Here is a 10,290-nt window from a genome sequence, read left to right as displayed (position 1 = left end):
ATTTAGAAGGAAAAAAAAATCAACAGATAAAATGAGTCATTTTACTGACTATACACTTTCTGGGAACTTCAGACACTGTAATTAATCCTTCTTGCATCTTCTCTGTGAGGACTTCTAAATAATTCAAATGAATAGTAGAATTCCAGTGAGGGACTTTACTGCTTTACCGTGTGGGTGACAGCACTGGCCCAGGCTGCCCAGAGTTTGTGGGCTCTCCTCCTTGGAGATCTTCAGAAGGCACCTGGCCATGGGCACCTGCTCTGGTGTCCCTGCTGGAGCTGTGGCTGGACTAGAAGGACCCAGAGGTCCCTGCTAGCCACAGCTGTGCTTCTGGTGATATGTGAGCTGTTGTTTGTTGTTTAACATGGCTGTTAACAAGCTCACCTTAGCTGTAGCTTCTTAAAGGATATAAAACTTTTCCTACTTCATGCAGTCTAAAGATGCCAAGCTATTTTATTAGTTTTCACTTCATACAGCATCTTGGAATACCAGTGAGAGATGGAAGAGTGGGACATTTTGTTTCTGTAGTACAGATTGACTGGCAAACACAGCACAATTAGAAAAACACATATAGCCCTCACAATAGGGTGTTGTCTCAAATAAAGAAACATTCTCATGACCCAGTGAGAGGGGAGGGGTAAGTAAGGGAAGAGAAGGAAGGATATTGTGGAAATTGCATTCTTGGTTTGAATTTTTGTATTTGTTCTTCATTTCTGTGATTTACCAGCTAACACAGGATGTAGCCATTTCTTTTATGTTTCCACTTGGAATTTTTTTCTCTATTGTTAACTTCAAGCCACTTGTTCATGAATAGCAGATATTTTCTAACTTCCACAGTTTGCATAACTCCTGGCAGGCAAGTGTTCTTGGTTCCCATGTCAGCTGAAGGACCAAAATGGGCTTTTTCTTTCTTGTTTTGGACAGCACTCAGTTTTCACATAGAAAGACAGACTCAATAACATTAGTCCAACAGACAGGACAGTTAGAGTGGTGCCAGTTCTTTGCCAGTGTATTTTGGGTCGCTACCCTTTTCTTATGCGTTGCTCCACTTTTAGAGCCTCCATATGCAAGTTCTCTTGTCAGTTAAGCAATAAAAGACATGAACTTGAACTCATCCTTTATTATTCAACTTAAGTTCTGACAAAATTGAGATATTTGATACTTTCATATCAGATTTAAAGAGAAATGTGCACAGATTACTTTGGACCGACAACTTTAAGAATTGAATGGAGAACAATACTTTCAAGTATATTCTTCAGATCTGACATGACTTCCCTCCCCGAGAAGCCCTCTTGACACTTAAGCACACTTACTAGGCCTATAACTTATAAAACAGTTGTAGAGATGGAGCGAGAGCGATTGACTGTTTTGTTGCCCCAAGTTAAGGCAATATTCCCTTTGCCAGCCTTAGTTCTCCAAATCAGGAGAAAAAGATCTGAAGTAATTGCAATCCAAATACACTGTGAAAGTACCTGCCATGTCAGCCTACGTTGTAAGGATTATGGATAAGATTCCCAAAATGTCAAGCTTCTAAATCTGACTTCCAAATAAGTTGTTTCTCAAAACTGCTGAGCCTGCAGCCATCCCAATTGAATGTTCAGGCCTGTAAATACATGACTGAGAGGCACAACAGCAGTATCAAAAGGGAAAGGCTGTCACTTAATAATTGGAGCAGGTTGCTTTCATAATACTCAGCTACGCTTCAGTCTATGCTGCTAGAGTTGAAATAATTGTTTTACAGCCAGCAGAACTGAGCTCACATGCAAAGAATTTATCTGATGTCTCACTGACTGAGGAAATAGCATCTAAAACATGCTAAGCTGGTATTTTCACATTTGTTATAGAAATCTGCCCTAAGGGGAAGGCATTGCTAAATACCTTTCTTCTCATAAATAAATACATCTACAGTAAAGGGAATTCAAAAGAGGCAGACTCTCATTAGTGCAAATTATTTACTCTCGGTAGAGGAAATAAGGCACATCTTACAGAATCCATAAAAATACTAAGAAAATTTGTGTAGCAAGCCTTAAACTGACTTCAAAAACTGCAAGAGTGAAATGCCATCTTTTTAAATAGTTCAATCTTCAAACTTCAAAAAGTTTTAGTGAAAATGCGTAAGAATAGTTGCAAAAATTACTTAGGTTTTTGAAAAGCTTTTATTTCATTTTTCGTCTCTGGGTTCCAAAGGGAAAGAACGCCCTCTTCTGGTCATAGCAGGAAATCACAGAAATAATGCCTGTTGCAGCAATTGCTGACAGAACAACATGCGGAGCGTCCTGCCTGGTGATGAGGTGCTCCTCTTCCTATGATTCGAGGGCAGGATTTGCTTCCATCTCTAGCGTTGGGCAATAGAGAACAAAAGTCAGTGAACAAAAAGTAGCAGCACGGCTCCTCATCCTCTGACAGCATTCCTGCTTCCATGATGTTACATTATCAACAAATGAAAATAAATACTGAGAGCCTCATGGCACCTTCATGAATTTGGGAAATCACCTTCTTTTGTGCACAGCCTTGAATTAAAGTTGTATTCACGTAAATTTTACTTTCTGAACTCCTACTGTTAGCATAAAGAAAATGTCAGTAACTTATAACAACACACTTTAGTAAAGGCCTAAACTTTGCTGTGGGTCTTGGGCTTATGTTTTCTTTTCTACCCTGCCTAGTCAAACTGTTGAAAGGAATTAATGTTACCACTTCTGAAAACGACTCCATAACCATTCCTGTAATAACAGATTTTCCAGGTGCCATGTGTTAGCTCAGTAATGCAGGTATCTCTCTGGGTATTTGGCTCAACGCCCTCACAGCTTTACAAGTTGTCTAGAGTCTGGCTTTCTGATTAGCATAATTATGCTCTTTATTTATTTTACTTGCCAAATAGAATCAAAGCTACTACTTCCTGGCTGCCAGTATTTTGTAGGTGATTGGCTAGCCACAGACTGCTTTTTTTTTCTTTTTTTTCTTTTTTTTTTTTGCATATAGAGATTGCAAAGGTACATGATACAAAGCTGAAATTAAAGTATTGCAGCATCTTGGAATTCCACCCCATGTTGTGGAATGGGAATGAGTGAAAAGGCTTGAACACATCTTTCTTAAACAATGAGAACAGCTTCATAAAAATCATAAAAGATTAATTATTTGCAAATATGCTCTGGTTCATAATATTTGCCCCCTCCAGCACTATTGTATGAGTAAGAGACATTTCTGCCTTGTACAGACACATTATTGTACAGTAACATACTGCTGTTGCATCGTAGCACAGTGTTATTATACAGGAAACTGTACAATTTCCTTTATAGACATGAGTATTTACTGGAACAAGATCTTCCTATCAAAACCACCATTAAAGGATTCTCAAACAATTCAGCATCAATAAATTAGATTATGCCTTTCTATTTAAAGACTTCCTTTAAAGATGACATAACATTCCTCCACCTAAAGACTTGCTTAAAAGTGATCATTTTTCGTAGAGATTATGCTTAATAACTCTAAAGTAAACTAAATCTCATCTATTGCAAATATGTATCTACTCACATCATTGCTGCTGGCAAGCATATAGTGAAGGCACAATCATTTCTATCTTTCTGTTCCTGGAGCAGCAGCATATAAGCTTGGCCAACAAACTGTCAGCAAGAAGATTACTGAGTGCGCTGTTCTAAATTCTTAGCTGAAATGCTTAAATGTGGTGTTCAGCTCATGCTTTAAAAGCAGAGCAGGCAAATACATGCACAGACACATAACTCAGTCCCCTATGCTACACTTCGAGTTACAAAGTAGCTGCAGTTCTGAGTGCATCTCAAAGTGTGAGGCACATACATTCTGAGTTTTCTTTTTTAAACATGCATCCTCTTATTTTCTTCCCCCCATACTGTGTGAGCAACTTCTACTACACTCAGTATGAATAACTGATCATTTAAAAAATATTGATACAGTTGTTTGCTTCCTTACTTCCAATTATTTTCACTGGAGTAGACTGGGTGGAGAGATGCATCAAAGACGAAGAAGCAGAGCTCTGGTGGGCAACAGAGGTATCTGAAGAACTATAGGGAGATTTGTGGGGGGAAAATCATAGAATTATCAAGGTTGGAAAAGACCTCCAAGATCACCCAGTCCAATTGATGGTCCAACCATCCACCTATCACCAGTATTTCCCCCAAAGCCATGTCCCTTAGTACAACATTTACAATTTCCTTGTACACCTCCAGGGACAGTGACTCAGCCACCTCCTGTGCAGTCTGTTTCAGCATGCAGCCACCCTTTCAGAGAAGAAATTTTTCCTAAGATCCAAACTGAATCTCCACTGGAGCAACTTGAAGCCATTCCCTCTAGTCCTATTGCTAGCTATGCAGGAGAAGGGGCTTATCCTTCCTTGCCACCACCTCCCTTCAGTCACTTGTAGAGACCAATAAGGTCTCCCCTGAGCCTCCTCTCCCTCCAGACTGAATAATCCCAGCTCCCTCAGTCGCTCCTCATAAGGCCTGTGCTCCAGCCCCCTCCCCAGCTTCATTGCCCTTCTCTGGGCACACTCCAGGGCATCGATATCTTCCTCACAGTGAGGGGCTCAAAACTGAACACAGTACTCGAGGTGTGCTCCCCACCAGTGCTGAGTACAGAGGAATGATCACTTCCCTGCTGAAAGAGACAGGGAAAAGACAGATACATCAGAAGGGTTAGCAGGGGAGTGTTTAGGAAACTGATGGGATTTATGAGGGGGGCTGGATTTACCAGGATACACCAAGGCGCCCTCTGAAGGGACAGAAGCTGGGTGGAGACAGCAGGAGCTGAAGCAACAAAGGAGTGCCTGCAGAGGGATTTGGGCAGGAAGCAGCGAGGTGCCTTAGGGGTGTCAGTAGGAAGTGATGGAGCAAATAAAGGTGGGGACAAGGTGTGGTTTTGGTGGGAATTGCCGAGGGATCTCGGTGACAAAATGCTGCATGGTCCAGCCTGAGCTACTCGGAGATGACATCACCAGCACGTCAATGGGAAATGCAGAAGTATCTCCAAGAAGGGTGAGGGCACAGCCTGGACAAGCTGGGGCACCTAGGAGGCCCAGCCCCTGTACTCAGGAGGAAGCATGGAGATACCTGAGGATAGGTGGCCAGCACAGGCATTTTGTTGGGTGACCCCTGAGGCTACACACGAAGAGCAGGAGCCAGTTGGTTGCAGCTGTGATGGCACCCTGTAGCAGATCAGCCAGCACAGTGGGAATGGCTGAGGGGTCACAGGCCAGGCAGCCACAGTACTTGGGAGGAAATACATGGTGTTCTAAAGAAAGGATAGTGCTGTTATTTTAGGGAAAACTGTTGCTGGGTCACAAATCTGTGCCAGCAGGCTGACAAGAACAAGGACAAGCCTTACAGAGGGTGAAAGTCAGGGCTTGCTGGCTGTTACCAAGTTAACCAGGGCTGTGCTTGGGAGTCTCTCACCATTTGTCAGCCCTCTGCACCCCTCATACTTTTGGGGAGAGCATGGCAGTGCTTCAGCTAAAAATGTGTATGCTTATTTTGTTTTTGTGGAAGAAAAAACTCCTTTCAAATAAGCACAGTTGCATAGCCACAGCAGGGGCAGTTCTAACTATAGCAAAGAAACTTAAACCCTGTCTCTCATCAACAACGTCCTCCTTAGGGTTATTCTTCTCCTAACTTAGTCTGCCGATACTCTTAAGGTCAATATGTTTAAAAACTGTTACTGCACAAAGCAATACTTCCACAGATTCTGATTCCGAAGCAAATCTTCCCCTTAAATCACTTATTTTCATCCAGGAGTCTAAGTACTAGCAGGTCTGATATGCATATTTCTGCAGATTATATCTCAGGATGCTTCTCACTGAGGAATTTCTGTTCTGCTCAGTGAAATGTGTACATTTACACTCTGCACTCCTTAAGGCACAGTTTTAGCATGCTTTAAGTTTAGACACAGTATAAAAGTTTGGGGTAAACCAAGAAGAAAATCAAGCAAAATATCTAAAAGCCAAAATGCGTACAAGACTAGAACTGGGCTCAGTTTCAGATCTGAGCAAAGCGTTACTCCATTTTAGTTTTTCATTTCATCTATTTTAGACTACAGAATAGAGGAATCCTAGAAGTATATTTTAACATTGACACTGCATTCAGAGACTGCAATATTTAAAATCACCTCATGAAACCATATATATTTACAGGAAAAACAGTGGCTTTGAAGAGAAGTAGTATGGACTGTTATTAGAGGAAAAGGACTAAGAAATCTGTCATGAGAGCTCTGAAATCCAAAAGCTGACAAAAAGTTTGAAAAAAGTTATGAAAAAGCTCCAGCCAGGGCATATTGTAATTACTAGAATTGTTACTCATCACTATTTCCAAAATTATTTCATTAAAAAACCCAACTCTCCCTGCCTCACTTTTTCCCACTGCAGACAAAAATCAATCTTGTATTAACTGACAGCCATCATGCTTCTGAAATCTGTTTTGTTGTTTATTCAATACAACTTCAATTGGAGCTCTAGACAAGCTAACTTCATGTGGCACCTATGATTCTCCTAGCTTAGAAGCTTATTTTAATGTGGATCTGATGCCAATACTGAAAATAGCAAAGCATGTGTTTTTGAAGTAATGTGCAAATTATAATGAACTGTTAACTAAGTTTATAGGGTAGCAGTGGATAGGCTAGCAGCCTTTTAAACATGAGATGCCTTTTCTCCACTCTAACTCAGAAGTGACTCAGAGATTAAACTTTGCCTTACATTGTGCATACTACTAGCACCTAAAGTTTATCAGACAGACTTTGATGCAAAAACTTATTTCTTGCAGACCGAAGCTGCTCATGGGAACAGTGAGCCATAATTCCCATTTCACATTTACTGGAAGGCTCATAAGCTGCTGAGAAGCTTTTTGAATTGCTACATTGGCTTGCAGGTTCCTAGCATGTCAGCCAGCATCAAGGCACCAATTATACAGTCAACATCACTGATAAAGTGGAGAAATTTTGTTTGACAAAGAAAGGCGCACTGACCATAGCATGAAGAAACAAAGACCCCTCTTCATCTTTATTCAATACATTTGCAGGCATAGCCATTTGTCCAGAGATATTGATATAAACACACAAGTCAGAAAGCAGAAAAAGAGTGGAAGAAAGAGAGAAGGACTGAATGAAACCAAATCCCAGGGGTCAACAGGGCACTTCTCCACAGTTACTTACCATAGAAGTATTTTCTCTTAATCATGCACTGGAAGTATTATTAGAACACTGAAACAGTAAGTTCAACTTCACTTTCTTGTACAACGGGGGAAAAAAAAAATCACAAAAGACACAAAGGAGTAAAGCAATCCCTTCCCTCCCTGCATTCAACGCCCTCAGTTAGCCTGAAAATACTGCCACCTAACATTGCTCAAAAAGACCATAAGCAGTTCTTAGTTTGACAAGCAAGGATTATATTTCAATATTTCCTCAGCTGATTAGACCACAAGCCCTTTGCACAACTGTATTGGAGCTCTAACCTTTCAGTTGCTAAAATAAACCCATGTTCCTATTTTAAGATGTAGAGTTCCTTCCTCTGCAATGCTCAGCTGAACTAATCTTGATGCCCAGCCTTAGCAACATACTGCCTACCTTAGGAAGTTATGGACTTTGAGTCACAAAGCTAAATCTCTTCTGTAAAACCCAGAGCTTTCCAGGCTCTTTCTGAAGTCACAACCTGAACTGATTGCTATTGTTTTTTTTTTTCTTTGGAGAGACAAACATGCACCCAGCATTTCTCCTGAAGCAATGTAGCCTACTTCAGAAAACTCCTGGTTTTTCATTTAACCACTTTTAGTTCCCGCTCACTCCCCTGGGTTCCTCAAGCACTATAATGCTGTGACTGCTATGTGTTTCCATATGAGCTGGGGTGACAACTACTGACATGCCAATTAATCAGCTTTTGCCGCCCTTCCTGTTGCTCTGATCACAGCTACTCTGATCATCAGCTAATACTGTAACAGCCCCCCACAAATCACCACATTTATCAGTAGTCTTCTAATAGAAAAATCCATCAAATTACTGTTACTCATCTGCTAGATGTCAGGTGCTTTTAAACTATAACTAACATGAAAGACAGAGTAAGGAGCTCTGTGCTTATCTTGAAGACAAATCAGAGCTTGCAGCAATGCAGACTTCAGGAGTAGCTCTCAGACCTTCACTGGTACTCCAGTTTTATGTCTCCCTCCTGCTTCCAGGCCCTCCCACTCCATTCAACAGCCTCATGGCAGAAGGTAGGAGGATGAGCTGAGAGGGATAAAGCATGAAGAATCAATGCTGGGTTTGCATGCTGTTACCCTTCAAATATTATCTGCTCTCAACAGAGCTTGCCAGCTTTTACTTTTATTTCAAAAAAAAAAAAAAAAAAAAAAAAAAAAAAAAAAAAAAGAGTACTTCATTTTAAAAGGCAGAACATCAGAATTCCTTACATGGAAGAATCAAGCAAAGGCTATGACCTTTTGCAGCAATACTATTTTGGTTTGGTTTGCACTCTGTTGTTAGTGTTGCATATGGACAAAAGTCACTAGGAAAAAAGCCTTTGCTTTTCTTCCCAATCAAAATATATTGAAGTTTCACAGAAAAACTCAACAGGATCTTCTTGCTTTTAATCAAAGGACCTCAGCAGCTCAGACAAGACGACGTTTTATAAATATCAGGTGGGAATCCTGAAGATGGCTTCTATTTGTCATGCGCTATCACCAGGAGCAAATATTTAGAGATACAAAGTCTTTTGTTTACTTAATGCTCTTGAGAGGTGCTCAGGAACAAGTTAAATGTTTACCTTAAGAGGCTTAAATAAAGGTCAAAGGAATCCTTAGGAAAGAAAACGTATCTTACCATTTTCTACTGATATGTTCCCTGAAGAGAAATACATGAATGTGTGACTTTTACCTAACATATTTCATATGATAATATATAATACATTATGTAAAATATAAATCATAGTACATGATGTAAGATTAAACATTAAAATACATGTTACGTATATATTGCATCATATTATGTATTATAATACATTATATCAATTTAGGCACTAATGTAGTTCTAGTCAATGACTTTCCTGAGGAAGGATGGGTTAAATATTGTTCCTGTATTAATGACAGTAAACATGCTGTATGTATGGAGCATGCTGTGACCAAATTCAGCTCCGAGACACTTTCATAATAACTTATCATACATCTTTTAAAAACCTGTGAAAGACAGTAAGCTTAAATCGCGCGTTAAGAATTAGTGATAGGGCAGAGTAACCAAGACAGCAAATAAGAGCGTGTGCTCTGCACAAGATACAGAACATGAACAGCTCCTTTATCTGCTCTTGTTTGATAACACATCCCATTGGTTTCCTTTCCACGCAGACTTACACTAGCAAAGAGTGTGTAAGCAGAATTTTTGGAGTTCGCACTACAAATTTTTTTTAAAGCATGGCACCAAGGACAGATGAACTCTGCAATGATCCTAATTTAACCAGGGAAAGCTCAAGAAGATGATTTTTGATCTAAGGCACCAGGATCATCCTTATCATCAAAACAACATCTTGCAAACACCACAGCACTACAATCCATTTTACTTGCTGATCCTTCTTTGCTCCAGAGTTACTGTCAGCACTCCTGCTGGCCTTTGTCACTACTTGTCTTCTGATTACATATTTCTGTTCCAAGTGAAAATTCTCATTAATCTAAAGCAAAATAACTGGAAGATTTTCTACTATTAAAACATTATGGAAAAAGAGCGGACTTCCAGAATTACAGATTTTAGATTTAAGTTTTATGAAACACTAACTTTTCATGAGCTGTTCAACAAAACAATATTTTTACTCATGCCTCAGATTTATCCTATATGAAAAAGCTGTGAAAAACTTGACAGTCCTCTCAGTCAGGGAAAACTTGCTGACCAGCTTTGGGATGCCATTTTTTCCATGTAAGAAATTTTCACTGGACTATGAACCACTTGCTCCTGCAGCCACCATCCATTCCTCTATTCCCTCAGAATATTCAAAACTGAATTGACTCCTGAATCAACCTCTCTTCTGATCCAGATTCCCAGGTAGCTGATCCAAGAAGGTCTTCTCAATGCAGTTGTAAATTCACACTAGAAATGAGATAGGATTCCACTGTCTGTTTTCATAACAGCCCTTGACAGTAACTCTTCTGCCTCTTTCACCTGCATAATTTGTGCAGTCATCATGGAGTAACCTAACAGCTTGAACTTGACATGTTCAGAGAGATTGAGGGAACTGGTTTTGTTCAGCTTGACAGGTTAGAAAGATCACAGCCTTCCGATGTCTAAAAATGTAGCTATAGA

The sequence above is a fragment of the Centrocercus urophasianus genome, unplaced genomic scaffold (assembly GCF_019232065.1).
Source record: "Centrocercus urophasianus isolate 14NV4802_14NV808 unplaced genomic scaffold, USGS_Curo_1.0 seq_13, whole genome shotgun sequence".
Taxonomy (NCBI): domain Eukaryota; kingdom Metazoa; phylum Chordata; class Aves; order Galliformes; family Phasianidae; genus Centrocercus; species Centrocercus urophasianus.
This window is presented reverse-complemented; position numbering follows the sequence as displayed.